The sequence below is a fragment of the Pipistrellus hanaki genome (assembly GCF_964339955.1).
Source record: "Pipistrellus hanaki genome assembly, chromosome: 5".
Taxonomy (NCBI): domain Eukaryota; kingdom Metazoa; phylum Chordata; class Mammalia; order Chiroptera; family Vespertilionidae; genus Pipistrellus; species Pipistrellus hanaki.
Genome location: NC_140507.1, coordinates 19,172,638 through 19,199,320, shown reverse-complemented (window position 1 = coordinate 19,199,320; position 26,683 = coordinate 19,172,638). Strand labels below are relative to the sequence as shown.

Sequence of the window (26,683 nt, the reverse complement as noted above, 5' to 3'; positions counted from 1 at the left end):
CAGCCTGGCCTGGTCCTCAGCCCACACCCAGTCCACCCCCACGGCACTCCCAACCTCACCCCTTTTAGTTTCCAGTCCAAGGCTGGGGTCCTGGCCTGAGCCCAGCAGGGTTACCTTCTGTGCCATCACTCTCTCTGTGGCCTCAGTCTCCAGCTCTCAACATGAGATGGGGCTGAGTATACCTCTTACAAAGCTGCATTTCCTCATTGCTGGGACAGAGGTAAGCATCCTGGCCTGTGGACCCCGTCTCAGCTCTGCCCGGTACCCTGATAAGCTGTTTGAGTGCGGCTACTCTTCTCCTCATTCTCCCCATCCCTTTGGAGCAGCCTGCCTAAGGGTCCCCTCATTGCTTCCAGGCTGAAAATCCAGCCCTTCTGATGCACCCCTGCCTTCCCCCAGCCCTCCTGCCCCAGCCCCTTCAGCTGGATGCCAGGCCTCCTCCAACGGGAGGGAGCAGCGCCATGGTGGAGCCAGCAGCCCCCACAGAGGCCTATCTGCCCCTCTGTGGGTGCCCCTCTGACTCCCCCCTTCCTGCCAGAGATCTCAGCCAAAGAAAATCATTAGCAGCCGCGGCTGGGGGAGGGGGCCATTGCAGCCTCCCTGCCCCTCCCCTCTCAGCCTCCTTGGCTGGCCACACTGTTTATTATTCTAAAGGAGGAATTTGGTCGGCTGGCCTGGAGATGGGAGGTCACTGCGATTGGGGCTGGCCTGGCTCTGGAAGCCTGGGCTGTGTGGGCTGGGCCCCCTGGGCCAGCAGCCCCTGACCCTGGCTCCTCGCCTGCTGGGCCCAAGCTGGGGGCGGCTTAGAGTTTCTGAGGCTCTCTGCTGGGAGGGGTCTCCTTGAACCAGCAGCAGAGGCCCAGAGATGGAGAGAATCATGGCCCAGTCACACAGCGGAAAGGCAGAAGAATCGGACTCTGGGGAGAGGAGAGATAGGCTGTCCAGAGGCGCTCAGGGAAAGTGCAGACACCTTAGAGAGGGTGGATGGCCCAGGGGTCTGGGACCGGCTTCTCTCTTTATGAAATGGGCATTTGGCTCTGGTCACAGGAGCCTCAGATCCCCCACGAGACGGAGCGAATCTCTAGCCCGCTCTGGGACTCTGTCTCCATCCAGGGAGCCAGCAGCCCTCCTTCACAAAGGCCCGTCTCAAAGAGCCATCCCTGCTCTCAAGCTGCCAGGGGAGGGCTCTCGCCGCTGTGATTCCCGCTGCTGGGTGGTTTGGGGGTGAGGAGGAGGAGGGGCTGCATTGCTGAGGCTGGAGTCATGTGAGAATTCGTAACCATCTCATTTCAGGGACTGCATCTCCCGAGCACTCAGCTCGCTGTGTGAAGTCTGGCAGGTTGCTTCCCTCTCTGGGCTTCATTTCTTCAGGTGACTTCCAGACAGATAAACTGGTGACGTGGAATCCAGGAGGCGGCAGGGGAAGGGTGGCACGGACAACAGGCTACAGGCCTGGGAAGGACCAGAGTGTGGCCTGAGGCACATGGACATGACCTCCTGGGCCATCCCAGATGAGCCCCTGATGCCCCAGCTGTCCACCCAGCGCCGTGTGGACCTCTTTGGGCTTCCCAGAGGCTGCCATGGGTCCAGCCAACCCCAGAGAGGGCCAGGCAGCTGATTTGAGGGACGGGGGGCAAGACGGGAAGGGAAGGAAGAGGCTAGCCTGCAACAATTCCCTTCTTCAGGGGGAGGGCTGCTCTCCAGCGAGGAGCTACCTGGGACAAGGTGGGTGTCCCAGTCAGGGAACAGATATCCCCCTACCTGCCGTACTCTCCTGCCCAGGGAGGCCCCTGAAACAGAGAGAGGGAGTCCCCTTTTGCCCATGAGAAGAATGCCGTGTGCCAGGGAGCCCTCATGATTTCTTCTATTTTAGCCAGATTGGGGGACAGAGGCCCAAAGATGGAATAATCCATTGCCCAGCTCCTCACAGTGAATCAGGGGGGACCCCTTGGGGGAGCAGAGCAAAGACCCCACATCCAGGGGAGCAAGCATGCTTGGCGAAGCTTTCTCAGAGCCCCAGCCTCTTTCCTTCCTGCACACACGAGTCCCCACTCCTTTCCCACCGCCTTAATCTAAATAAATCCAGTCCATCTTGGCCACATCCGCCGACAGCAGCTTCCCTCCCTCGGGGTCCTGAGGCTCCCACGACACAGGCAGGCGGGGAGGGGGGCCTGCACGGCTGCCAGCGGCGGAGGCCGCGCGCCGCGAGCACGTGCACACGCAGCACAGGCTCCTGCCCACGCACTCGTTCACACGCTCCTCAGAAACACGTCCGTGCACGGCGGGCCATGTGCACGCCGGCCCCCGGGCAGACCCTCAACATGTGCATGCAACGTCCCCACAAAACACTCACGCCTACAGCTCCCACTGTGCCCAACACATGCACACGCAGCAGACTACAGCCTGTGTGCTCTCCCAGCGTCCACAGGAGGTGCACATGTGTGTGGCACATCACATTTGTACCCAGGACAAACAACGTGTGCACGTACAACATACGCACAGAACATGTGCACCTGGGACCCCAAACTCCTCTGAACACACATTCATATGTGTGCAGGCGGGCCGCAAAGCCAGGGTGCTGTGAATTTGCTGCACCTGACATGCGTTTGACTCACTTGCTCCTCAGCTGACTCCCTGAGACAGGTACAGTGATCATTCCCGTTTCAGATGGGAAACTGAGGCAGGGAGCACTTAAGGAACTTGCCGAGAAACAGAGAGCAGGGACTGAGCTCTACCAGCATTTCTCTATTGACTTGGTTTGAGCCGGGGAGAGGGTGGTGAAACTGATAGAAACAATTGGGTTTGAGGTTCATCTAGCTGGCAACGGCAGGGCCTGCTGGTTAGATATTGGGGGGGGGGGGGGGTTTAAAGGGAGAGGTATCATAAATGAGCCCCACCCCTGCCTCTGGCTTGGTGGCTGCATACCCGGGTATTGCTAAGATGAGAATGAAGCAGAGGGGCAGGGTGAAGGGCTGCCACTGAGCTGGTTAGAGTTGTGGAGGGGCTGTGGGCACCTGAGGGGACAGAGGGACACTCCGTCCGGCAGCAGGGAGCAGGCTGGGCAGGAATGGCTTTGAGCTGGGGGTGGGAGGGAGCCCTGCTCTGAGGAGGAAGGGGGTGCCAGGGATGTTCTGAATGAATAAGATGCCAGAGGGAGGAGGAGGCCTGGCATGGGGTCGTGGGGTTAGTATTGGAATGTCAGAGCTCCATGGCCCTCAGGGACCATCCACCTATCCAACCCCCTTCCTCAGCCCATTGTACAGACAGGGAAACTGAGCCTGGGAGCAGAACAGCAACAGGTCCCAGGGTTTTGATTGGGCTCAGGTGGCTAGTGGGGAGCGGAAGCTCACCTGTCGGGGTAGCCCTTGCCTCCAGCCTGGGCCTCGGATGGTAATCTGGTGGCTCAAGGCCCCAGGGTTCAGAGGACAACGGCTGCCCCTTCCTTCCACACAGGGTCCCCCTCCTCTGCTACACACAGACCTTTATATCGGAGTCACGCTCCCTGCACCGCCCCAGCCAAGCGGGGATTGGAGACAGTGTCAGAGGAGCAGCTTGTTAAGATGCTGGCAGGAACGGAACAGACTCCGGTCTCCTGACCAGCAGGCCAGTGCTCTCTCCTCCACACCAGGGGCACTTCACAGCCTTTGGGACAAACTTCAGAGGACAGATCCCTGCCTGGGAGTGAGGGGATGTGGGTGCTAGTCTCTGCTCTGTCACCCACCTGTAGTGTGGACCTGCCCCACTCTGGGCCTCAGTTTCCCCATCTGTCCATGCGGTGGGCAGGGCTGTTCTGGGAGCCCTTCCCAGGTCCCTGCTCTAGAAGGCAGTTGTGCCGAGTTGGAATGCTGGGTGGGGGGTGGGGGAGGGATGCTGGGGAGGGGCCCTAGCCAGGATGTCATGACTCAGCTCCGAGAAGGCAGCCAGCTCCAGGCCTGGGAGTGTGTGGGGGCAAGAGGCTTCTGGAGCCAGAGATCGAGGCCTCCCGCCAGCAGCCGGGTGAGCGCGAAAGTGATGGCGGTAATGGCGGCACAGGCTGGGCGTGGCCGCGCGTGGCCCGTGTGGCTTCACCCAGAGTGGGCTGGGATGCCGGTGTGAGCCCGCAGCCTGGAGCCAGGCAGGAGAGCAGGGTCAGCTACAGGTGGGAGGCAGAAACCTGGGAAGGGGCTGAGGTTGAGGGGCTCTCAGCAGCCCCCCTCAATCCTATGCCCCACTTCTACCTGTTAGGGAAGGCTCAGCATTCCATCCCACACAATGAATCTCCCCACGAGCTCCAGGATCACACGGAAGCCAGAGAGGGAGAGCAACGTGGCCAAACAACACACGGATGCAGCTCGGTCACCCAGGCCTGGCCTGCCATGCTGCTGCTGGACCAGCGGCCCTTCGCGTTTGCCAGGGGCCTGCCAGATCCCCCAGACAAAGCAGCAGAACTTGCTAAGTTGGAGCCTGGCACGGACTCTAGCTGGTCTGGACGTCCAAGTGGGTATAAGAATAGTGCCAGTTTCATGGACCATCATTCTGATCCCCCAACCCTACCCTTACCCCTCCAGCATTAGCGAGGCGGCCTCTGGCTGCCCCACTACACCCCTCTCTTCCCCTCCGGTCTGTCCCCTCCCTCCTCTTCTCACACCTCAGCCGCTCGGAAACACCCATCTGGCCATGCCCTTCCCTGGCTCTCCTCCGGCTCACCATCACCCCTGGGTACAGTCGGCCTCCCTTATTTGCAGTTTTGCTTCCCGCGGTTTGTTACCCACCATCTGAAAATATTCAATGAAAAATTCCAGAAATAAGCAATTCCCAAGTTTTAAATTGCACACCATCCTGAGTCACATGATTGCACCTCCCCGCTCCGTCCCACTCAGGACGTGAATCATCCCTTTGTCCGGCGTGTCCGCACTGGACATGCTCCCTGCCCACTAGGCACTTTACAATAGCTGCCTCCGTTATCATCAGATCATCAGTGATCAGAGAGAGACCACCGTCACATAACTTGCATTGCAGTGCATTATTACAATTGTTCCTCTTTATTATTAGTTATTGTTGTCACTCTCTTACTGTGCCTAGTTGATCAATTACCCTCTCATAGGTACATATGTATAGGGAAGAACATAGCATATATAGGGTTCGGTACTATCTGGGGTCTCAGGCACCCACTTGGCATGCATCCCCCGTGGATAAGGGGGGACCACTGTTAGAGGCGGCTTCTTAGCCCCGTCTTTAAGAGCCTTTGCACCCTGGCCCTGCAGACAGCTCATCATGACTGAGGGAGGGAGGGTGCTGCCCTCCCAGCTCCCCAGGGCCCCTGTGAGGCCCCCCCACTCATCACTCACTCCGTGCTCCTCTCCCCGGGAGGCCTCCCCAGGGAGACAATGGAAAGAAATGACCTATTTTCTGGAAGTTCAGAATAAAATGAAACATCTGTCTGGATTGGAGCCAGGCTGATAAAGAACGGACTGATCCCCCAGCCTGAGCCCCCCCCACTTCCTGCTGCACGCCCCCTCCACTGCTAGAGTGTGAGCGCTTGGGGGCAGGGGAGCCGTGTGGGCCCCTGCTACTTGGAACGGTTCGTGGGAAAGCACTCAGTGTGTGCCTCGCGGTCGCCAGTGACCCGGAGGAGGGGGCCTGGGTTCCCACACAGGCTGGGAACCGGCCCGAGAAGGAGGCCCGTGAGGAAGGGAGGCCAGCTGCTCGCCCCTGTCCACCTGCTGAAGAGCAGGCACTTCCTGCCCCCTCGGGCGCCTCGCCGGCCTCCCTGCTCGTCCCCGCAGCCACCCTCCAGGCCATGTGTCCTGGCTGGGCCCAGGCCCAGTGGATCCCTGGGCCGGAGTCCTCTGGCTCCCAACCCAAGCCCCCAACAGGCCCTTCAAAAAAGAACAAGGACCTAAAGGCCTTGGCAATAACGGCAAGAATAATAACAGCTACCGCTGATTTAGGTCTTCTCATCCACTCCCAGGCTGAGCCCTTTATGGGAATGGTCTCAGAGCAATCCATGAGGTCAGTGTTGCTTCTCCGTTTTACAGATGAGGAAAGTGAGGCACACAGAGGTTAAATGATCCGCCCAAGGTGGAGGAGCTGGCCAGGGATGAGACCAGCGCTCAATCCTGAGCAGACTGACCTCAACGCCCAGGTGACAGCCTCTCTAAGGCAGGAGGCGAAGGCAGTACCAGCTCACAGTACCAGCTCAATACACGAGTCAGCAGCCCTGTTTTTTGACTCTGGTTCCTGGCCTGTCCTATCAGTCTGTGCTCTCCTTTCAGCTGGGTGAAGCTGAAGCTGGCAGGCAAGGGGGGGAAGATAGTCGTGCCATCTTTCATAGCTCCCCACAGCCTTAGAATTGGGAGGGCCGTAAATACTCCCCCTTCTCATCTCCCCCACCATCTCTGCAAACAAAGAGGTCATCCATCTTACACTTGTGCACCTCCCTGTGACAGGGATCTCACCCCCTCACCTGAGGCCCATTCCATTCTTGGCCAGCTCAGGCTCCTCAGATGTTAGGCTACTCAGAAATTTTCATTACATGGAGCACAATTTGTCTCCTTGTATCTCCTACTCACGGGTCCTGCTTTTTCCCACCAACCATCCCACCAACCCAGGACATCTTTCTTCTCATTCTCTGTCCTGATGCCCCACAGTCTGAGAACAAACAGAGGTCCCTACTAATTTGGGACTAAGCTCTCTGCTACAGGAGAGGACCCTGCGCTTCTGTTTTATCTTCACAACAATTCTGTGAGGTGGGTACGATGCTTATTCCAAACCGACTCTCAGAAAGGTCTGGTAACTTGTCCAAGGTCACACAGCCAACAAGCAATGGAACTGGGATGCAAACACAGGCCTGTCTGACTCCAAACCTGTAAAATATATATATATATATATATATATATATATATATATATATATATATATATATATATATATATAATTGATGTTTTTTTACAGAGAGGAAGGGAGAGAGGTAGTTAGAAACATTGATGAGAAACATGGATCAGCTGCCTCCTGCACACTTCCCACTGGGAATGTGCCCGCAACCCAGGTACATGACCTTGACCTGAATCGAACCTGGGACTTCTCAGTCCAAAGGCTGACGCTCTATCCACTGAGCCAAACCGGTTAGGGCCAAACCTGCATTCTTAACTGCCATGCCAGCCTGCTTGTCTCTCACCAGAAGCAGGTCTGTCCCCCGAGAAACATTCCTACGTGGGTTCACCCTCAACCAGGCTCTCAGGGATGGAAGGACCTCAGAGTTAGAGCCCTGTCCCTTCCCTCACTGGGTGCAGCGTGACAAGGGGCCTACTCCAGCTCACCAGGGAGTTTGAAAGTCAAGCTGGGGAGAGAGTCTTTCTGCAACTTCACTGCAAAGCCTGAGGGTCAGCCCTGGGTGCAGGCGAGGAGCCTTCCTGAGGACAGCCTGGGGCGGCAGGGGGAGTGCCCAAGGGCCTCTGAGATGGAGCACCCAGCAGTTGGGCTGGATGTGTGCCAGCTCTGCCATAGGCCCTCTGTGCCGGGGTCCAGGCCTGGCCCTGCTGGGCCCCAGCACTCCTTACCATTGTTCACAGGGGCCTGAGCCTCTCTCTAGCTCCAGAGTTGCAGGCCTCTGCCATCCCTCGGTTGCCCTGCCTCACACCCCACCCCCAGAGCCTCATCTCCGGCGGTGCCATGGCAACGGAGAGCGCCAGGCCCTGGCAGCCAACGGAGCCCCTGAGAGGGGTCCCTGGCTGAGGCTGGCGAGGAGGTGGGGGTGCAGCAGGCACAGACAAGCAAACCTTCTGTTCCCCGGGCTGCTGCCAGCCCCGGATCAGCCCAGGGCAGGGGTGGGGGCCACAAGTAGAATGGGTTCTCAGAGCCAAGTGGGCAGGGGCAGGCAGGCCTCAGGCCATTGGGACTGACCCACCCGCACGCGGCCTTCCCCCACCAGCTCGGAGCCCGCAGGCGGCCCCGGGGAGCCGGCTATTAATTGGTGCCAATTATAGAGCATTGAGATTCCCCTCAGCGCCCTCCCGAGCGGCAGAGCCGGAGGCGAGAAAGCTCCCATGTCTCATTTCCTTCTCACCGTCTCCTGCCTCTGTTCCCGCTCAGCTGCTCTTCCGTCATTCACCCCCAATCCGCCCACTTACCCCTCCTCAGCCTCTCTGGGCCTCTGTTTTCTGATCTGAAAGTGGGAACTCGTGGAGGCCTTGCAGGGGTTAATACAAGTAAAAGGCTCAGAGCAGGGCCTGGCGTACAGCCCTCTGCAAAGTCAGTGGTCATGATATTATTATTCTTTATTCACTCAGGGGAGAGGCACTCACTCACTCACTTGGCATGGAGTGCACGGCCGAGACCCTGCCGGTTAGACTTGTCAGCAAAGGGATACGTGTGATAAATGAGACGCAGGAAACCCCTCCCCAGAAGGGCTCCCCGGGAAGGGCCGCTGCTGTTGTTATTGGTGTTGTCAGCAGGCACGGCTGGGGTGGGGGCAGGGTATTCCTCCCAGGGATTCAGGGGTTCAGAGACCCGGCCGGGACCAGGACCCACGTCTAATGACCCTTCCAACCCGCTGTTTGTCAGCAAGCTCTTTCCTGCACCTTTGTCTTAGTCCCTCAGTTTGATTTTCCCACAAATGAGGAAACCTACCTACCAATTTTTGGGGATGTCTCCAAATTCCTAAGAAGAAATTAGGGTCTAAGGCACATGTGTCAAACACAAGGCCCGCGGGCCAAATCCAGCCCGCCAGGCCTTGCAATGTGGCCCGCACCGTGCTGTCATCACTGCACTCCGCTGTCAGTTTATGACATTGTCAGTTTATGACTGTTCAGTAAACCATTCGGCCCGCGATTTAGGCTGGATTTTAGATTTTGGCCCCTTCTCTGATTGAGTTAGACTCTAAGGTGATCAGACGTCCCACTTTTGGTGGGACAGTCCCGATTTTTAACAATTTGTCCTGCATCCTGGCACTTTTTTTTTTTTTTTAATATATTTTATTGATTTTGTACAGAGAGGAAGGGAGAGAGATACAGAGTTAGAAACATCGATGAGAGAGAATCATTGATCAGCTGCCTCTTGCACACCTCCTACTAGGGATATGCCCGCAACCATGGTACATGCCCTTGACCGGAATCGAACCCGGGACCCTTCAGTCTCCAAGCCAACGCTCTATCCATTGAGCCAAACCGGTTTCGGCAAAAAATCGGGACTTTTTTAAAACACCGCAGGACACGGGACAAATTGTTAAAAATCGGGCCTGTCCCGCCAAAAGTGGGACGTCTGGTCACCTTAGATTAGGCTTACCGTAGGTGCTCAATAGATGCTGACACAGCGTGAAAGATCCAATGGCCAGCTCTTCTGGTCCTCATGCCTGGGGCCTCAGCTGCCCCTGATCAGTCGGAACTCACCACCAGGCTGGGGAACTGGGGTGGGCAGGCGAGGGCGACCCTCCTCCCCCAGGGAGGTGATGGGACCGGCAGGGGAGGGGGCAGAACAGACAAATGGAGCCCTGAGGCCAGCACGCTGTGCCTGATGCCACCCAGGACACCTAGCCCGGTCAGGGCAGCAGTCCCAGCTCGAAGCCACTTAATCCAGGACCGAGTGCCAGTCCTGCTCCCTCACAACTGCGTGACCTCTGACTTTAACTTCCCCGAGTTCCAATTTCCCGGAAAATGGCAGAAGCAATCGCTTTTCTGCTGCTGTGAGAGCTAAAGATGATGACGAAATGCTCCTGACACACAACAGGTGCTCAGTCGGTGGTAACCAGCATGCTCACGATGACTCCAATGGAGACGGGGTGGCCTTGAGCGTGGCCTTCAGGCTTAGGGTTTTGCGGGATGATGCCAGGGAAGGGCATTCCACAGGGGTGAGGGAAGTGGGCGATCCCAAGTCAACTGGGAGAAATGGCAGAAACTGTGAGGCTAGAAACTGGGGCTCCTCCATGAAAAGGAAGGGAAGGAGGCCAGAGGTCACCTTGGGAAAGATTTGGGGTGCCAAGCCAGGATTTGGGCTTTGCCTGAAGGTACAAGGAAGCCAGTTTTCAGGACGTTGACAGTGAGGGTTGGGGGCTAGCAACTGGCTGGGCAGCCATGATGGTGCAACCTCAAGCACTATGGGGGGTGGGAGGCTCTACTAGGAGAGTGGCAGGTGCAGGTTGGCATTTTGTGAGCGGGCATGGATTAGAATGGGGACAGGAGGCAGCGAGACCAGGTTTGGGGGTGACGCCATCTCAGACCCAGCCTGAACCCCCTGGCAGGGCTAGCTGTGTAATTTGTGGGGGCCACATGCAAAACGAAAGTGCAGGGCCCCTTGTTAAAAAAGGATAAAGGATTTCATGTGCAGGGCCCTCCTGAGCACCGAGGCCCCTGGGACTGCGCTGGTGGGGTGCTCATGAAGTCTCCCCTGCCCCCTGGACTAAGGGAAGGCCATCTGTCCGTCCACCCTTCCATCCGCCCGCCAGTCTGCTTATCCCTCTCGGTGCCTGCCAGGGGTCCTCAGAGGCTAAGGACAGAGCTGGATGGAACCTCTAGAGTCACTTTGCTGCTCCCTAGCCCTCCCCCCCATTTTACATAAAAGGAAAGTATGGCCAGAATGGAGAGGCCACGTAACCAAAGGCCATGTGGCTCAAAAACCACCCAGGGGGATTCCCACCGCTTATCAGGATGGCCTCGCTCCTCGTCAACCCAAGCTCTGCCCTGTGGCCTCGGCGCCGGAAGAGCTGCAGCCTGCGCACTCTGGGCGGCATAGAGCGAAGGCCGTGCCTGCCGCCCGGGCCCTGGGCACAGTGCTATCGCTGTCATCTGTGCAACCCGAGGCATATCCTCCCCTCTCTGGGCTTCCGTGTCCCACCCATACAATAAGGAAGTTGAGCGGTGTCCACAAACATCCTTTTCATCTCTGACCTTCAGGAGCTGTCTGACCCCCTGGCTCTGCTGCCCCCACCTCCCCAGGGACAGCCCTTCCCATCAGAGGGCGGAGAAGCCGGTCCCTCCAGATGAAAGGTTCCGGGCACCCGAGACGTCAAATAGCGCTGACCTGAAGTGAGGCGAAGAGAAAGCATCAATGCAGCTAAAGCAATAAATACTCTTTTATGGCTAGACTGGGGGCGGGGTGCCCAGACAACATCTGGGAAGGGGGGACAGGCCTGAGACCTGGGTTCAGGAAGCTCGTTTGCCTGCAACTTCTGCTGCCCCCACCTCCCAAGACAGGAGGTGGACTTCTGCACCGGCATCAACAAGCGTGTGAGTTCTGCAACCCTCACAGCAGAGGTGCGTCTCGGCCTCCCTTCCCTCACCTCGACCCCCTCCTGTGCCCATCTACCACTGGCCAAAGCCTTACTTCCTTTTGAAATCAGAGCATATGAGGTTAAAAAAAAAAAAAAAAAAAAAGTCAGCATTGGAAAAGACCTAAATGGTCACAGCATCCTACACACACCTTAACAGGCCCACCTCCCGACCCTCCTCCCTCAGTGTCCCGGGACAACGGGCACACAGGCTCTGCTCCCTGAGAAACGGAACGCATTAACTGGCTGCTCTTCATTGTCCGAAAGTTCTCCCGGTTATTGCAGGGAACAGTTTTCCATTAGTGGTCATCGATCCTGACCACTTTCTGCAACACGGAGAAAAAGGGTAAGAAAAAAACCCTTCCACCGTGAAGTTAAATATGCATGATCCCTGAGTACACAGCGGCTGCCAGCCTGGGCTGCATCGGCCTGGAATCCTGGGATTGTTTTAGGGCTGGAAGGAGCTTAAGAGATCGCCTCGGTCAACTTCCTTACTTTACCAATGGGAACACGAAGGCCCCGAGAGGGACTGACTCCCCCCGAGGCATCCGAGGTGAGTTTCAGGGTCTCAGGACCACCCCCACGGCTGAGGCGCATTCTCAGAGTTTAGGCTGGGTCTGTAGGGGGGACCTAAGTCCCACCCAGCCTCTCCTCAGGGCGCTAGAATGACAGACACCCCGGTGCAAGTCCCGGTCCCACAACTTCCTTGCTGTGGGACTTTGGGCAACTGACTTAACCTCTCTGGGCATGTCCTCATCTGGAACCCAGAGAGAATTTATATCTGCTCCTGGAGGTTGATGTAATGATTAAATTAGTTCGGGCAAATATTTAAGCACTTACTGAATGCCGGCCTGTTCTAAGCGCTGAGAAATACGCAGTGAGCTTCGAGGGAACGGATGTAAAACTCGATGGAAGTGCTCAGAAAGGGCCGGTCCATTATATCATCCCGTGCACACGGCTTTCCAATCAAGGAGCCTCTGGGTGGCTCCTGGGGGTGTGTGTGGGGGTAGGGGATGGCAGAAAGTTGTGGAGGAAGGTCTCCCCTTTTCCCAGGTCCACTGACTGCAGGGTCTGAACCATGTGCAAAAAATGGGGGGTAGGCAGGGGATGTATTTCAGGGATGTCTGGGGACCCTCTCCTTCCTTCCTCCCTCTTTACCACCCTCAGTTGCCTGTCCTGAGCAAAACACCCCGAGTCCCTTCTCTCAGCCGAGAAGCAGCTGGGCCTCAGGCAGACTGTGCCTGGAAGATGGCGGTGAGCCTTTAGAATGCCAGTGGTGGCCAGGTCCCTCCCACGGGCATAGCTTTTTGCAGACTGCAGATGAAGTTCATGGCCAAGCTGTTCTGTGCAGGAGGCAGGAGAGCAGGGCCCTTGCCCAGACAATGACATTGGGTCCAGCCCATGAGGTGCAGGGACCGTGCTGACAGTCTTACCTACACTGTTAGCTCCTGGAGCTCACACACTGGCTTGCTGCTCACAGAGTGGGGGACCAATGCCAGAGAGGCAGAGCACTGGCCCAGGGTCACGCAGTCAGCCAAAAGCCGAATGGGGGACAATGCCTGGTCGGCGGATGCCCAAACCTGGCGCTGTTTACCCAGGGTGCCCACTGCCTTCCAGGGGCGGACGCAGTCCCAGAAAGAAGACATGGGCCTGCCACACAGAGGATCTGAGTTGAGCCAGGGCAAGCGCCAGGTCTCCTGACTCTGAATCCATGGTGCTTTCCGCTGCCCCACATCTGTGGGCAATTACAAGTCTCAGCTCTTCTTCCCACAGAGGCGGGAGGGCTGCCGGAGCACTGCTGAAGGGGGGTGTTGACCAGATGGCCCTCGTTCAGGACCAAGCCAGGGCCAGGTGGACCTGGGAGCAGGTCAGGCCCGACGCAGAACTTCCTGCTGCTGATGGCGCTGCAGCCAGGAGAGGCTCTGTGGGAAGATGGAGACGCTCTGCTCCGACCAGGGTAGCGTGGGTGTTAAGTCTTTGGATTCAGGCAGACCGTGGTCCCAAAACCAACTCTAACGTGTGACCCGGGGAAAGCCACTCAGCTTCTCTAAGCCTTGGCTCCCTTGTCGGCAAACCAGGGGGAGCAATACTGACCCGAAGGCTGCTCTGTGCCTGGATGGGCTCAGCACTTAATGACAGTGACCAACGTGGTCCTCCTGTGGACTCAGCGCGGAGGCAAGGAGGGCTGCGTGACTTCAGAAGCTGTCGCTGGAGGCCTCTGTGCACTGTGGGATCACAGATGCAGGCAGGGACACCCCTCCTCGTTTGACAGAGACAAACGCAGCCTGGAGGAACTGCACAGTATTCTGGAAGGCTACCTGAGCGAAGGCAGGAGGCCTGGGGTTCTTGGTCTCACACTGGAGAACAGAGGCTCTTCAGCCAGTCCCTCCTCCCTGTCACGAGGGAATTATCTTAGCTCCGTTGCTGAGAGGAGGACACGAGGGACAGAACATAAGACAGGGAAGCCCAGGGCCTGAAAGATCTATGACAGGCAAACAGAACACAAAGGGGAAGAAAGGGCCAAGCAACAAGTCACCAGGGAGAAGGACCTGGCGAGCACTTGGAAGACAGGGGGAACCTGGGAAGGCTCCTTGGAGGGAATGTGTAGGACGTGTCCATAGGTACGATTGTGCCAGTTCCTTGGGGGAATCCTGGTGTCTGACCAGAAGTTAACAGGATCACAAGGAACGAGTTGGGAGTGACAGGGCATGGAGCTTACTCTGTACCAGCACGCTGCCACTGACTTGCTGTGTGGTACAGTCGTGTTGCTGCTGTGAGCCTCAGTTTCCCCACACGAAAGACAGGAGTTGCTGGTTAGCATTACAAGGGATCACGCGTATAAAGCACTCCACATAGTCCTGGGCGGCAGTGAGTGCCCATCAAGGGAAGCTCGGTGAGGGGGCTGGGCTTTCTACAGATGCACAGCGGAATTGTGGTCTGATGTTTGTTTCAGGGTCGAGTGGAGAAGCAGTAGAAGGAGGGAGCTGGCCCGGAGGCCTGAGCCGCGGCCTGGGGCCAGGGGAAAGGGCCCTGCTCCCGATCCCCCTTCTTCACAAAGGGGCCCCCAGATCCGAGGGCCGGGTCCCGGACCCCCAGCCCCAGCTGCGTGAACATGGCCTGCCAAGCCCCAGCCCCCTCGCCTTCGAACTTTCCCAGCCACTGGGGGTTTGGAAGGACATCTTAGGAATCTGGAAAATTTGCAAATCCATTTAAATCCCCAGAGGTTGCCTGGCGCCCTATTGGCCGAAAGCCAAACGGACTCTTAGGGACAAGGCCTGGGCTGAGGGACAGGGTTATGGCTTTGGGGTCCTCTGGCCCCTGCTAGTTCCCCTTTCTGTGTGCCCTGCTTGCCATCTCCCAATTTCCTTCTTGCTCCCCTCCCCGAAGTCCCTGTTTCCACCAGGCACTGCTGTGCTTTGGAGACCCCCTCAGCATGGCACCCAGAAATTCCGGGATTTATTTGACGGGGGAGGGGGGGAGGGGGGGGATAGCAGGATTGAGGGGTCCTGGGCCGCTCTCCCCCAGAAGCAGCCTAAGCAGGAGGGAGGAGAAAGCTGGTTCCTCCATCCCTGATTTTGCCCACTGCCTCTAGTCTCCTCCCATCTGGTTTTGTTAAAAATATTTTACATTTTTTGACCTACTTGAGAAGGCACAGGCTGGGGTAGGGGGACAGGACATGGAGCTGAGGTCCCGTCCCCCCTCACCCCCCGATACGAGCACTTACCTTGCTGATGATGCCTTCTGGTGTGGGCAAGGTCCAGGCCCTGGGCTGTCACCCCTTCCAGGAAGTCCTCCTCACTGCCCTCTCCTGTTATCCAGAAAGTCTTTGCTAGCCAGAAATGGGGAAGCCGCTGGGTCGGAGGGCAGGAGGGACCGCTGCGGGCCACGGGAGCCTCTGGAGAGGGGAGAGAGTGGGGGGCTGCGGGGTGAGGAGTGGCCTCACGCCCAAAGCATCCTTCGGGAGGAGCAGGGTAGCCAGGAGGGGCCGCCCTGGGTCTGGCTGTCGGTGTCGCTCCACGCAGGCTGCTGCCCCGGGAGGGTGCTGGTCAGAAGGGCCCAGCTCTCTCCTCGTCCTCCTCCTCCCGGTCCAAGTTCCGCACTGAGCGATCCTGGGTCCCAGACGGGGCGGGCCGGGGACTGCGGGGCGGCTGGCAGCCCCCGGAGCTCACACCATTGTGGGCTTCCCTGCCCCCCTACTCAGGGGGAAAGGCTGCAGGGCGGCCTCTGATTGGCCCAGCTGGAGAAGGGGGGGTGGAGGAGCGGGGAGGGTGGACGCCGCGTGTGTCTGTTTTCAATTTTAGTTTTTTTTCCCTCCTCTCTTTCTTTTCCCCCAAGTTTCTTGTTTTTCTTCCTCTTTTCCCTCGGCTTGCTCCCTCCCGTCGCCTGCTCTCTCAGGATGTGAGGGGATGTTTAGAAATTCCACAGCCCACGCCAGCCAGCCGCTGAGTCACTTTTATTAAAGAGTGCTCCAGCGCCACTAGCCTAATGCCTGTCTCAGGGGGCAGCCTCCCCTCGCCAAGGCACCTGGGGGTGAGTCCCTTCTCTGTGCCTCAGTTTCCCCATCTATAAAGAGACGTCTGACCACTTACACAGTTGATTCACTCAACATCCATTCATTGAACAGTATGTTGAATACCTACTGTGTGCCAGAGGCTGTACTGAGTGCTGGAAATGCAGTAGCCAGTAGGATACAGTCCTTGACCTCAGGGGCACCCAGGCTGGTGGGAGAGAGAGACAATGCTCAGGCAGGTACTCCCAGGGAGGGCAGGGGGCGGAGAGGGGCCTCTCACTGAGGTTGGAGGAAATCAGAGAGGGCTTCTGGGAAGAGGTGACTTGGAAAAGATGAAAAGACCTTCCAAGATGGCCAATCACTTCTCAAAGGAAGAAACCAAGGCCCTGGGGTGAACCGGTGAGGAGAGGGGGAAATACCTGTCTAAGGTCAGCAGCATTACTTCAGATTTCAAGACATTTTTCTTTTTACTATGTCAAAGCTCCTGGGGTTCCAGGGAAGGATTCCTTCCCCATTTGATAGACGAGGAAACTGACTCTCAGAGGAGAGAAAGGAGCTTCCCAAGCTCACACCACAATGGCAAAAATCAGGTCTTGTGAGTGACAAGCTGGAACAGACGCAGGTGACTTGACCCAGCAGAAGACCCACACTGCAGGGTAACCTGCTCTCCAGTCTGCCTTCTTTCTAGGTTATCCCTTTCTCTGACTCTCATCCAGTCACTCAACAGGTATGTTGAGTACCTATTATATTCCATTTCCATCCTCCTGCTCCCCTCATCCCCTCCACCAGCATCTCCTCCAGGACCGCTGCTGGGTCCTCGTCCCCTCACTTCTCCCAGCCTCATCCCCTCAGATAAGATGTCTCCAGTCATAAATGCCTGGGCCTTAGATGCCAACGGGCATCGTTTTATTTTATTTTTTAATATATTTTTATTGATTTCAGAGAGGAAGAGAGAGGGCGAGAGAGATAAAGGCATCAATGATGAGAGAGAATCATTGATCGGCTGCCTCCTGAACGCCACACACTGGGGATCAAACCCGCAACCGGGGCATATGGCCTGACCGGGATTCGAACCATGACTTCCTGGTCCATAGGTCAACGCTCAACCACTGAGCCAGGCACCATTTTACAAGGGCTTAGAGCGTTGATCTGAGTCCCGCCCTACTCCCACTACTATACACAAGGGAACAGAGTCCGGAGAGGGAAAGAAAGTGTCCCGGTCACACAAGACAGAACCTGTTCCTCTGTCTACCCCCCTCCCGAGCCCTGCTCACAGGGCAGGGGGCTGCCTGAGCTGGGATGTTGTGCCAACTACAGGAACCTCTCCTGCAGTCTTTGCTTGGTCTTGTCCCAGCGGGGGTTGCCCAGCAGAGCATCTGGGCTGGGCCACACAGGGAGAGGGGTTCTCAGTCTGACCCCAGACAGCCTCCAGGAGCGGGGGCCTGGCCCAGCTTTGTGGCAGCGGGCCATAGGGGAATACAGGGCACTTTAAAGATCATAGGGTCAGCCCGCACAGGGGTTTCTTGTGCCCCAAACTCCATCAGTCTTTACAAATCCCCCACCCCCACTCGCCTTGCTGGTATTTGCCTTGGTCATTCACCTCAGTGCTTTCAGCTGTAAAATGGGGAGACAAGTGCACATTCGCCTCTTCCTGGCCATGAAACCATGGACAAATCACCTGATCTGAGCTGTCTCAGCCTCAGTGTTTTCAGCTGTAAAATGGGGATACATGTACTTATATGGCCCATCTGCTGGGACAGCTTAGCTCAGGGGCAGTAAGGTGGTGTTTCAATCCCTAGTCCCCCCTAAACTACTCTGGGAGTTGGGAGACCTAGCCGAGGACTTGTCATGTGGCCTGTATCTTGTCCTCCCTGAGCCTCAGTTTCCCCAACTGTACACGGGACTCTCTGTGCCGGTAGGCCCCTGGGACGCCCTATCTGAAACTTCCTTGGAGTTGGGAGACTCTGGCTAAAGAGAGGAGGCTAGTGGGCCCCAGGACAAGGGGACAGCTGGGGACCAGAGATGCAGCACAGAGGGGAGGGGGTGGCTGGCGATGCCTCCCCTGGGAAGCTGGCGGCCGCCAGTTTCCGGCCAGCCCAGCCGTCCGGCTGGCCCATCTGGAATCACTTAGCCCCTATTACCGTTAACCCTTGGCAGGAATCAGGGCTGTTACACCTCCTCTCAGCTGGGATGGGGCTTGAGGGTGCAGAGTCACCCGGAACATCATAGGACACTCTCTGATGGCTTTACAGTTGAGGCAGAAGGGTCCTAACTGACAGGGCAGGTTCGGAAACTGGAGATTGAGCTGGGTTCGAATCCCAGCTTGTGCAGTTCGGAGCTGCGTGATCTTAGGCAAGTCATTTAGACTCCTGAGCCTCAGTTTGCTCTTCTGGAGAGGGAAGCCATAGCAATGCCCTTAAAGGGCTTAGCACAGTGTCTGGAAGTGTTATGATTGGAATAGTGGGTTTCCCTCATTCTGGCTGGAACCCGTCACTGTGTGCCCTGGGCTGAGCTTTCCTTCTCTGGGCCTCTGTGCACTCTGAAGGATGGGCAGTGGGCAGTGCCCATGGGCCAAACAGCACCGACATTCCGGGGGGGTCAGCATGGCCCCAGCCCCACTGTGAACAGGAGGAGCCATTAGTAAGACCCCATCTGTCCAGACGCCGGGAGCCCTGTCTTAGGGGAAGCTGGGCTGCAAGTGGGTGAGCACTGAGTGTGGGGAGCACTGCCCATGGTGGAGTGGGATGTGGAGGAGAGGGAGAAAGGAGCTCTGAGCTTTGGGGTTCAGCACTTCCCCTCCCCACTTCACAATGGCACACTCGAGGGGAGCTCTGGTGTGGGCAGTTCCACTCGGCTCTGCCTCTTCTTGGCCGTGGGACCTGATCAGATGACCTGATCTGAGCTCAGTGTTCTCAGCTGTCAAATGGGATACAGGTGCTTACTTCACAGCCTCAGTGTTTTCAGCTGTAAATGGGGATCTGAGCTCAGTGTTCTCAGCTGTCAAATGGGATACCAGTGTTTACTTCACAGAGTTGTTGAGAGACCTGAATAAGTGATGCATAGAAGGCACTTCATGCAAGGAACAGAGAAAAGCAAGAACAACCCACGAAAGGGGACAGATTCTCAGGGAGGTGCTGTCATGGAAGTCCTCCGAAAGCTGAGACAACCCCTCGCTTTACAGCCGGGATGACGGGGGCCCAGTGACTGGAGTGACTGTGTGAGCAGGACTGGGAATGAGTGTTGTGTCTGTACTCTGAGGCTCATGCTCTTCCCTGAAGTAGGGAACCAGGCTGAACTGACCCCCAACTCGATCCCTCTCACCCCCACCCTTGTAAGAGCCGGAAGCCACAGTTCTCAGGGGGTGGGGGGGACGGGGTCCGGAAAGGGCGCCTGAGTGGGAGATTTCCCAGGAGGCCGCTCAGCACTCACTCAGGCAGGGCCAGCGGCCGCCACATCTGGCTCTCCCACGCTCCCAGCACCGCGCCCCCCGCCCCTCACCCCAGGCTCCTCCTGGGCTGAGGAAGTAGCACACATGTCCCAGGCATCAGCACAGTCATCTTGGATGGATATCAGGGCCCCAAGAGTCCTAAGAGCGAGTCATTGTACAGGCATGGGAACTGGGGCCCCGAGCACACAGGGGACTAAGAGGAGGTTAGCAGAGAGAGAAGGGGCCTGGAATGCAGGACACCGGACCTCTGGCTCAGTGTGCTTCCCCGCTGCCCACCCTGAGCAGGAAGGTCCTTATTCCTGCAGCTGGGGAGCCAGAAGAGGCATGCAGTGGGAACCGCCCCTTTCCCTCCTGGACACTAAGCAGAGTGGCTGTCTGGTTGAGCACAGGGACCAGTGGGGACTTCAGGCCACAGTCCTACCCCAGACCCCTAGGACTGCTTTCACTAGGCCAGACTGCAGCCACCAAGGATCTGACAGGGTCCCAGGATATAAGAGCGTCAAGACCTGCTGCCAAGCCAGCATGGCTCAGTGGTTGAGTGTCTACCTACGAACCAGGAGGTCATGGTTTGATTCCCGGTCAGGATACATGTCCAGGTTACAGGCTCAGTCCCCAGAGGGAGGCGTGCAAGAGGCAGCCGGTCAATAATTCTCTCTCATCATTGATATTTCTCTTTCTCCCTCTCCCTTCCTCTCTGAATCAATAAAAATATACTTAATAATAATAATTTTAACAGACCTTGCCTACCTCAGTCTTCCAGCTAGCCTCAGCCCCAAGTGCCCCAGGGAACAAGGGTGTGTCCTGTGTGCCTTACACAGGTGTCTCAGGGTCATCAGAATAGCAAGACCCTCAGAGGCCACAAATCTCCCCGCACCAGACACACTGGGTCCCAGGGAGGGCCGGAACCTGCTCCCACGGCACACAGCAATTGAATGGGGCCTAGAATGGGGCCTCTGACTCTGACTCCAAGACCATCCATGCAACCAAAGTTCATTGAGCACCTACTGTGTGCCCTGTCTTCCTACAGCTCACCAGATAACACCAAGGAAACCACAGCTTACTAATAGCAAATTGTGATGTGTGATGAGAGAGAGGATAATGGGCTGGATAGGTGGGGGTTCTTGTGTAGGCAGATTAAGGCCTCCCTGAAGAAGAAATATTTCAACGGAGGCCTGGGGTCAAGAGGACACACATAGTGCAGGGACAGGAACCGTGTTCTAGGTAGAGGAAACATGTGCAGAAGTGTAGAGGCCAGGAAGAGCTTGGAGTCCTTGAACAGAAAGAAAGGAATGGCTGAGATCCAGAGAGAGGACATGGGGAGGGACAGGTTATAGGCTAGAGAGATAGACAGGGGCCAGGTGTCAGGACCTTTGGGCCCCACAGGAGTCTGACTTTAATCCTGAAGGCCAGGAGGGGCCACTGCAGGATTTTAAACAGGAGACCAATGAGATCAGGTCACTGAAGTGCACTTGCTAATGGGGGCAAGAGGCAAGGGGGGTGGGGCTGGTAGGGATGCTGTTGAAGCCCAGCATGGGCTGACTGCTTGCTCCCAGCCATCTGAGAGGCTGCAGGAATGCACCTAACAGGGAGATGGGACTTCTGGGCTCCAGTCCATGCAGGCCCATTGACTCACCTTGGAACCTTTCTCTTTCCTCCCCTGACTTCTCTATCTCCTCTGGACAGAGGGTCCGACACACTGCTCCTTCGGATAAAGATATTCTGTCCCCTATGCTCCCTCAGTGGCAGTGTTCTGGGGGGCTGCCTCCCTCCTCCAGGGCACTGTTTCCCCACAGGAAGCGGAAGGAGGATCAGCAAAGCTGGGACCATGATTGAGACCAGGCAGCCAGTGAGCCCTCCCGTAATACCTGGCAGTGCCAGCAGATGGCGCCCCAGCTTCTGGAGGGGCAGGAAGAGGAAAGGAAAGGTACTACCAGGGGAAGGGAGGGGCTGCAGAGACACCTGACAGAAGCCCCAGCACCCACCGGGGAGCCTCACACCTGCCCCTTGAAGGTGGACAAGGTGGGAATTACCACCTCCGCTGGCACCTCAGGCACAGCCGAGAGAGGGAGATTTCCTAGCCCAAGGCCACAGAGTGAGGTGGTTGGGACGAGCCCGCAGTCCAGGTCGGCCCAATGCTGGCCCCGGTGCCGACCAGCTACTCTTAAGTGAACCACTTCCCACAGAAAGCTGAGCCCAGAACCTCTGCTCTCCCAGGGCCATAAACCTGATTAAAAAACTCAGTTATCGCCCAGATCTTTATGAGGCCATCCTCTCTGCACCCCACCCAGGAAGCCCCGGTGGAGGGTGTGGGAGCAACACGAACTAACTAACGGAGGACTTCCAGAGGGAAGAGGGGCCCTCCTGGGGAGCCAGCGGGAAGGAGCGGTCCAATAAACAGCCGCTCCCAGAGATAAGGGGCTGTCAGAGAGGAAGAGGCTGCGCCAACGAGCCCTGGTGGACAAAGGGGGTGGGGGTGCTTCTCCACCCACACACGGTCACAGCGCCCTCACTGGGCCACCGTCGAAACCACCCAGTCCCCAGTGGCCACCTGGGAGCACTGAGGCCCAGGGAGGTAAGGGCAAGTCAGAGGGGAGCCCTGCCATTGCAGCCACCCAGCCTTGGGACTGTCCAACAAGGTCACAGTGTCCTTGGGAAGAAGCTGGGGGTGTCACATCAAGGCTGGCTCAGGTCTCTGATGGGGGGGGGGGTTCCACCCAGAGGGAGTCATAAGGGATTCCTGAGGGTCTTTTGCGGGATGAAGCCAGAGAAAGAGGAAGAACCAGCTGTTTGTTTAAGCGAAACCCTGGGACTGGGGCGTGGTGGGTGCTGGGAGGCACACACAGGCTCACTGGCCTCCTGGGCTGGTTCAGCTGGAGAGCAGAGAACTCCCACGCAGGCCACTGCCTGGCTGGGTGGCCTCAGGCAGGTGACTTCACTTCTCTGAGCTGCAGGTGCTTCGTCTACAAAAGAGAGATAGCAATCCAACTCTGCCTCATGGAGGATGAGATCACAGGTCCCCGCCCCCACGGGAAAGTAGAATGTTTCCGTGAAGTAGAATGTTCCCGTGAAACATTTCTTAAAGCGGAGACAGTGTAAAGCAGAGAAGCAGTTAACCTCGGGACACGCCTAACTAACGGATGCACAAAATAAAATTGGGGCCGAAACCGGTTTGGCTCAGTGGATAGAGCGTTGGCCTGCGGACTGAAAGATCCCGGGTTTCTATTCTGGTCAAGGGCATGTACCTTGGTTGCGGGCACATCCCCAGTGGGGGATGTGCAAGAGGCAGCTGATCGATGATTCTCTCATCGATGTTTCTAACTCTCTATCCCTCTCTCTTCCTCTCTGTAAAATATCAATGAAATATATTTAAAAAATAAATGAATAAATAAATTGGGATGAGGCACAGGTACTTCAGACACAGACCGAAGCTACAATGGCTTGATGCTGAGATGCTGAGCGTAGCTGCTGGGGAAGGAGCTTGGCGAGGCCACCCTCGCTGCTCAGGGTGCACACTGCCTCTCTGAGGGCTCGTGGCAGAACGAATGCTGAACGCTGCTTGATTCTTCGCCTTTTTCATAAAAGCGATAATTTATCCGTCCCCTAGCAAAAGCAGGTACTAATGTAGGTCTTTCCTAAAAAAGCAAAGTGGTATAAAGCGAACGTTCAAAAAGTGGGGATACGCCGAAGCCAGTTTGGCTCAGTGGTAGAGCGTCGGTCTGCGTACTGAAAGGTCCCAGGTTCGATTCCGGTCAGGGGCATGTACATTGGTTGCGGGAACATCCCCGGAAGGGTGTGTGCAAGAGGCAGGTGGTCGATGTTTCTCTCTCATCGACGTTTCTAGCTATCTCTCTCCCTTCCTCTCTGTAAAAAATCAATAATATATATTAAAAAAAAAAAAAGTGGGGGATACCTGAACATGCAAACTACTTGGCATGGTGCCTGGCACGTATTGATGCTCAATAGTCATTCTATCGTTATTATGATCCTGCACAGGTAAAGGGGCCAACCCTGCGATCTCAGAGAGATGCAGTGAAGGGGCACTGTGCTGGGGGTCAGAATACCTGGGTCTGTTTCTAATACAGCACTGACCTGCTGTGGGATCCTAGGAAAAACCCCACCTTCCTTCTGGAAGCTTCTGGGCCTTCATGTTGCTGTCAAGTGAGTGGGTTGGCTCTCTGAGGGTCTCCCATGGTCAGGATGCTCCGGATCCATGCAGCCCCTGCTCTGCTACCTGAGGTGGCCTGGAGGATCAGTAGGGCCGGGCTGAGGACCCCTCAGGTGATCTAGGCGTTGAGAACGGCCATCGAGGCCAGGAAACCCAGCTTCCGTCCTCAGCCCTGCATCTGTGTGACCTTGGCCAAGGACCCGGAACTCTCTGCGCTTCCTTTCATCGCCCAGAAAGTGGAATGAATTTGCCCCATCCTTCCCAACGCCCAGGGCTCAGGAAAGGGCAGGCTGGGGAGCAGGGGCTGGGGAGGCTCACCCTGTTGGGGGAGTGTGGGGGTGTGGAATAGGAAGCAAGTCCAGACTTCACCCTGGGAGAGGACAGCACTGAGGGGACCACAGAGCAACTGGGATGGCTCCCCTCCACCTCAGGGCTCCCTGGCTCTGCATTCTTCCCGATCAGGGAAATAGACCCTGCTTTGCTGAAAAGTCCCCCCATTTCTCAGCCACTTCTCAAGTCCTGGACACCATCTTCCTCACTCCTCTGGCTCAGTCTCCACACACCAGCCCCAGCCATCTTCCCACTCTCACCCTTGATAACATCCTTCATCATGCCTGGCCTGCTGGGCCTTGCCCCACCCCTCTCAGGACTCATCTCCTGCCCCCATCTCCTGCCCCCATCACACACTCCAAACTGGTGCTTCAGTTCCCGGGGACCACGTGTCCCCTTGGGCCTCAGCGCTGTCCCTCTGCCCACAATGTCCTTCCCTACTCCCAGGGCCTTGACTCCTATGTCACTTTCTATTGCAAGACTTTCCTGTCTCCTCCAATGGGGCCAAATCTGTGGATTCCTGGCCCTCACCAAGATGTAATTTTAACTTTATTTGTGGTTATTTGGTTCATCTCTGCATCTCCCCTTTCCGTTTCTGTAAGCACCCTGAGGCAGGGCCTCCTCCTGTACCTAAAAGTGTTTTCACAAAGGAGGAGGTATTAATACATAGTTGCCAAATGAATGAACACAAATGAATACCTATGCCTTTTCCCCGCCTTTAAGCCTTCCATTTAGATCTGAATTAGCATATTCTTGGAGTCAGAGGTCACTAACCCCCCAGGGAAGGCCTCTTCTGCAGCATCCCTGACCAGGGGCTTCCAGCAGTCACTTACATACCTCCTGTGATGGTGAGCTCACTCTTTTTCATGACAACCCATTTCCTGATGGATGGCCCTTTAGAGAGCACTTTATTTTGGATGGGTTGAAATCTATGTCTGGGCCTGCAGCTTCCTTTCTTTCTCAGGTCCCAGTTCTGCCCTGCCCCATTCCCCACACTCACACCTTCCAGTGCCACTCCGGGTTTTCTCTTCCTCCAGCCGGAGCAGACCCAGTTACCTCAGATCAGAGAGTGGAGCCCCATCCTCCTCTCTCTGTGCCTTTCCAGTTTCTCACTGACCCTGTGAAAGATTTTACATGACTTCTGAGCAAGATTTTACCAACACATCCAATTCCAGACACGGGAAGGGGGCCTTCCCTGCTGAGGCAGCCTCGTCTGCATCCATGTCAGCCACAGCCCAGGCGGTCTCTGCTCCCCTCTCCAAGAGCACCCTTCATGTTGTCCCGTAAACTTGGGCACTGACTCTCTCCTTCCTAGGCCTCAGTGATTCCACCTGTATAATGGGATGAGTTCCTCTGAGCAGGAAGAGGAGCCCTGGGCCTACTGTCCCTGTTCTGTGTCCATCAGAGCCCCCCCCCCCCCTCCAAAATAAGATCTTGACTGGGGCGAGCTTCATGGGAGGGTCACCTGTGCAGTCATACTGGGCCCCGTGTTTAGAAATGCCCTATGCTTGGTTGAACTCCCTGCTGTTGCCATCTTGAAATTCTTAATAATTTCTTTCTTTTTTAAAATGATTTTTTCTTTACTGATTAAGGTATTACATATGTGTCTTTATCCCCCCATTGCCTCCACACCCCTCTCCCCACTCATGCCCTCACCCCCCCTGGGGTCTGTGTCCATTGGTTAGGATTATATGCATGCATTCAAGTCCTTTGGCTGATCTCTCCCCCTTAGTAATGTTTGAATGTGGGACCTCACATTGTCATTTTGCACTGGGCCCCGTCAATGGTGTCCTAATCCTGACACCTCTGTCTAGCCCTGAGGTACGCTGACCTGCCCGGGGCCAATGTGGTGACTCAAGGGAGAGACAGGCTGCATAGATAAGCATCTGTCTCATTCTGCCTACTTCTGGGTCCCAGCACATTTGGGGGCTCCAAGAAATGTCAGAGGTCCAACCCCATAGTGGGCTCCTGAGCAGCTCCTTGGCTCCTTCCGCAGCCTTTCTGACCCAAAGCCCTGTCCTTCAGGAATTCTTCCACGGACTCCACTCCCAGATCACTCATGGCCCCTCCACTGCCCACCTGCCCCTCCACTTGGGTTGCGGTGACATGCTTGCCAGTCTTAGAGTGGTGGGTGCTGGGTAATACCCAGGAATTTATGTTCATTTTATTAGATGTGACAATGGCAGATTATATAAGAAAATGCCCACGTGCTGCAGGCGGAAGTAGGTGGGGGGGGGTAAAATGACAGGCTGTTTAAAATTTGTTTTAAAATACTTTAGCACAAAAAGGAAGGGAGGAGATGAAAGGAATCTTGATAACGGCTGAAGCTGGGTGACGGGTACACAGCCACTCACTATACAATTCCACGTTCGTGTGACCTCTCTTTAAAATAAAGGGGGCAGGGGATCTCCGAGAGAATCTAGAGAAGTTCCTTGGAATGTGTGTCCCTCCCGAAATATGCCCCTGCCCCACCTCTTGAAAGAACTTGTGTATGTGCATATGTGCATTTTCCCGGTTAAAAAACATCCACAGCTTTCATCGGAGACTCGGAAGGGTCGTGACCCCTGCCCCCAAAAGATTAGGAATTCCTCTACCTTCCAGACAGGAAAACCCTGTTTGAAGCTGGGTTGCGCCCTCCCCTGGAGCTTGGTGCCTGCGGAGCGTGCCGCAGGCCCGTGGGTGGCTGTGTGACCCTGGCCCGGGTCCCCGTGCAGCCCGGGTCCCTGTCCTCCGGGGGAGATGGAGGTGCCCGGCCAGCCGCCGGGCCGCCGGCCCCTCCGGAGGCTCTAACCCTCCGCGCGCCTCGACGCGGGCCCGGGCGGCTCCTCCGCGTCCCCACCACTCCAGGCCCCGGCCCGTCGCCTCCCACTTGGGGTGGCAATTTGTCTCCTTTTGAACCCCCCGCCCCCGACGGGTTTCCCCCTTTGATTCGCGGCCCGGAGGCTCCCCCCGGCTTTGAAATGCAAACCCGCCCGGCCGGGGCGCGGGCCC

The 26,683-nt window shown here is 56.6% G+C and overlaps 1 protein-coding gene across 1 annotated transcript in view; it reads right to left on the bottom strand.

Annotated features, from left to right (window-relative positions):
* PDGFRB (platelet derived growth factor receptor beta) overlaps window positions 1–15,597 on the bottom strand; it is a 38,367-nt gene extending 22,770 nt beyond the window's left edge. Inside the window, exon 1 of the mRNA XM_084884202.1 lies at window positions 14,964–15,597. The gene's annotated coding sequence lies outside the window, so the exon portion shown is untranslated. The remainder of the gene's footprint in view (window positions 1–14,963) is intronic.
* Between the last annotated feature and the right edge of the window lie 11,086 nt (window positions 15,598–26,683).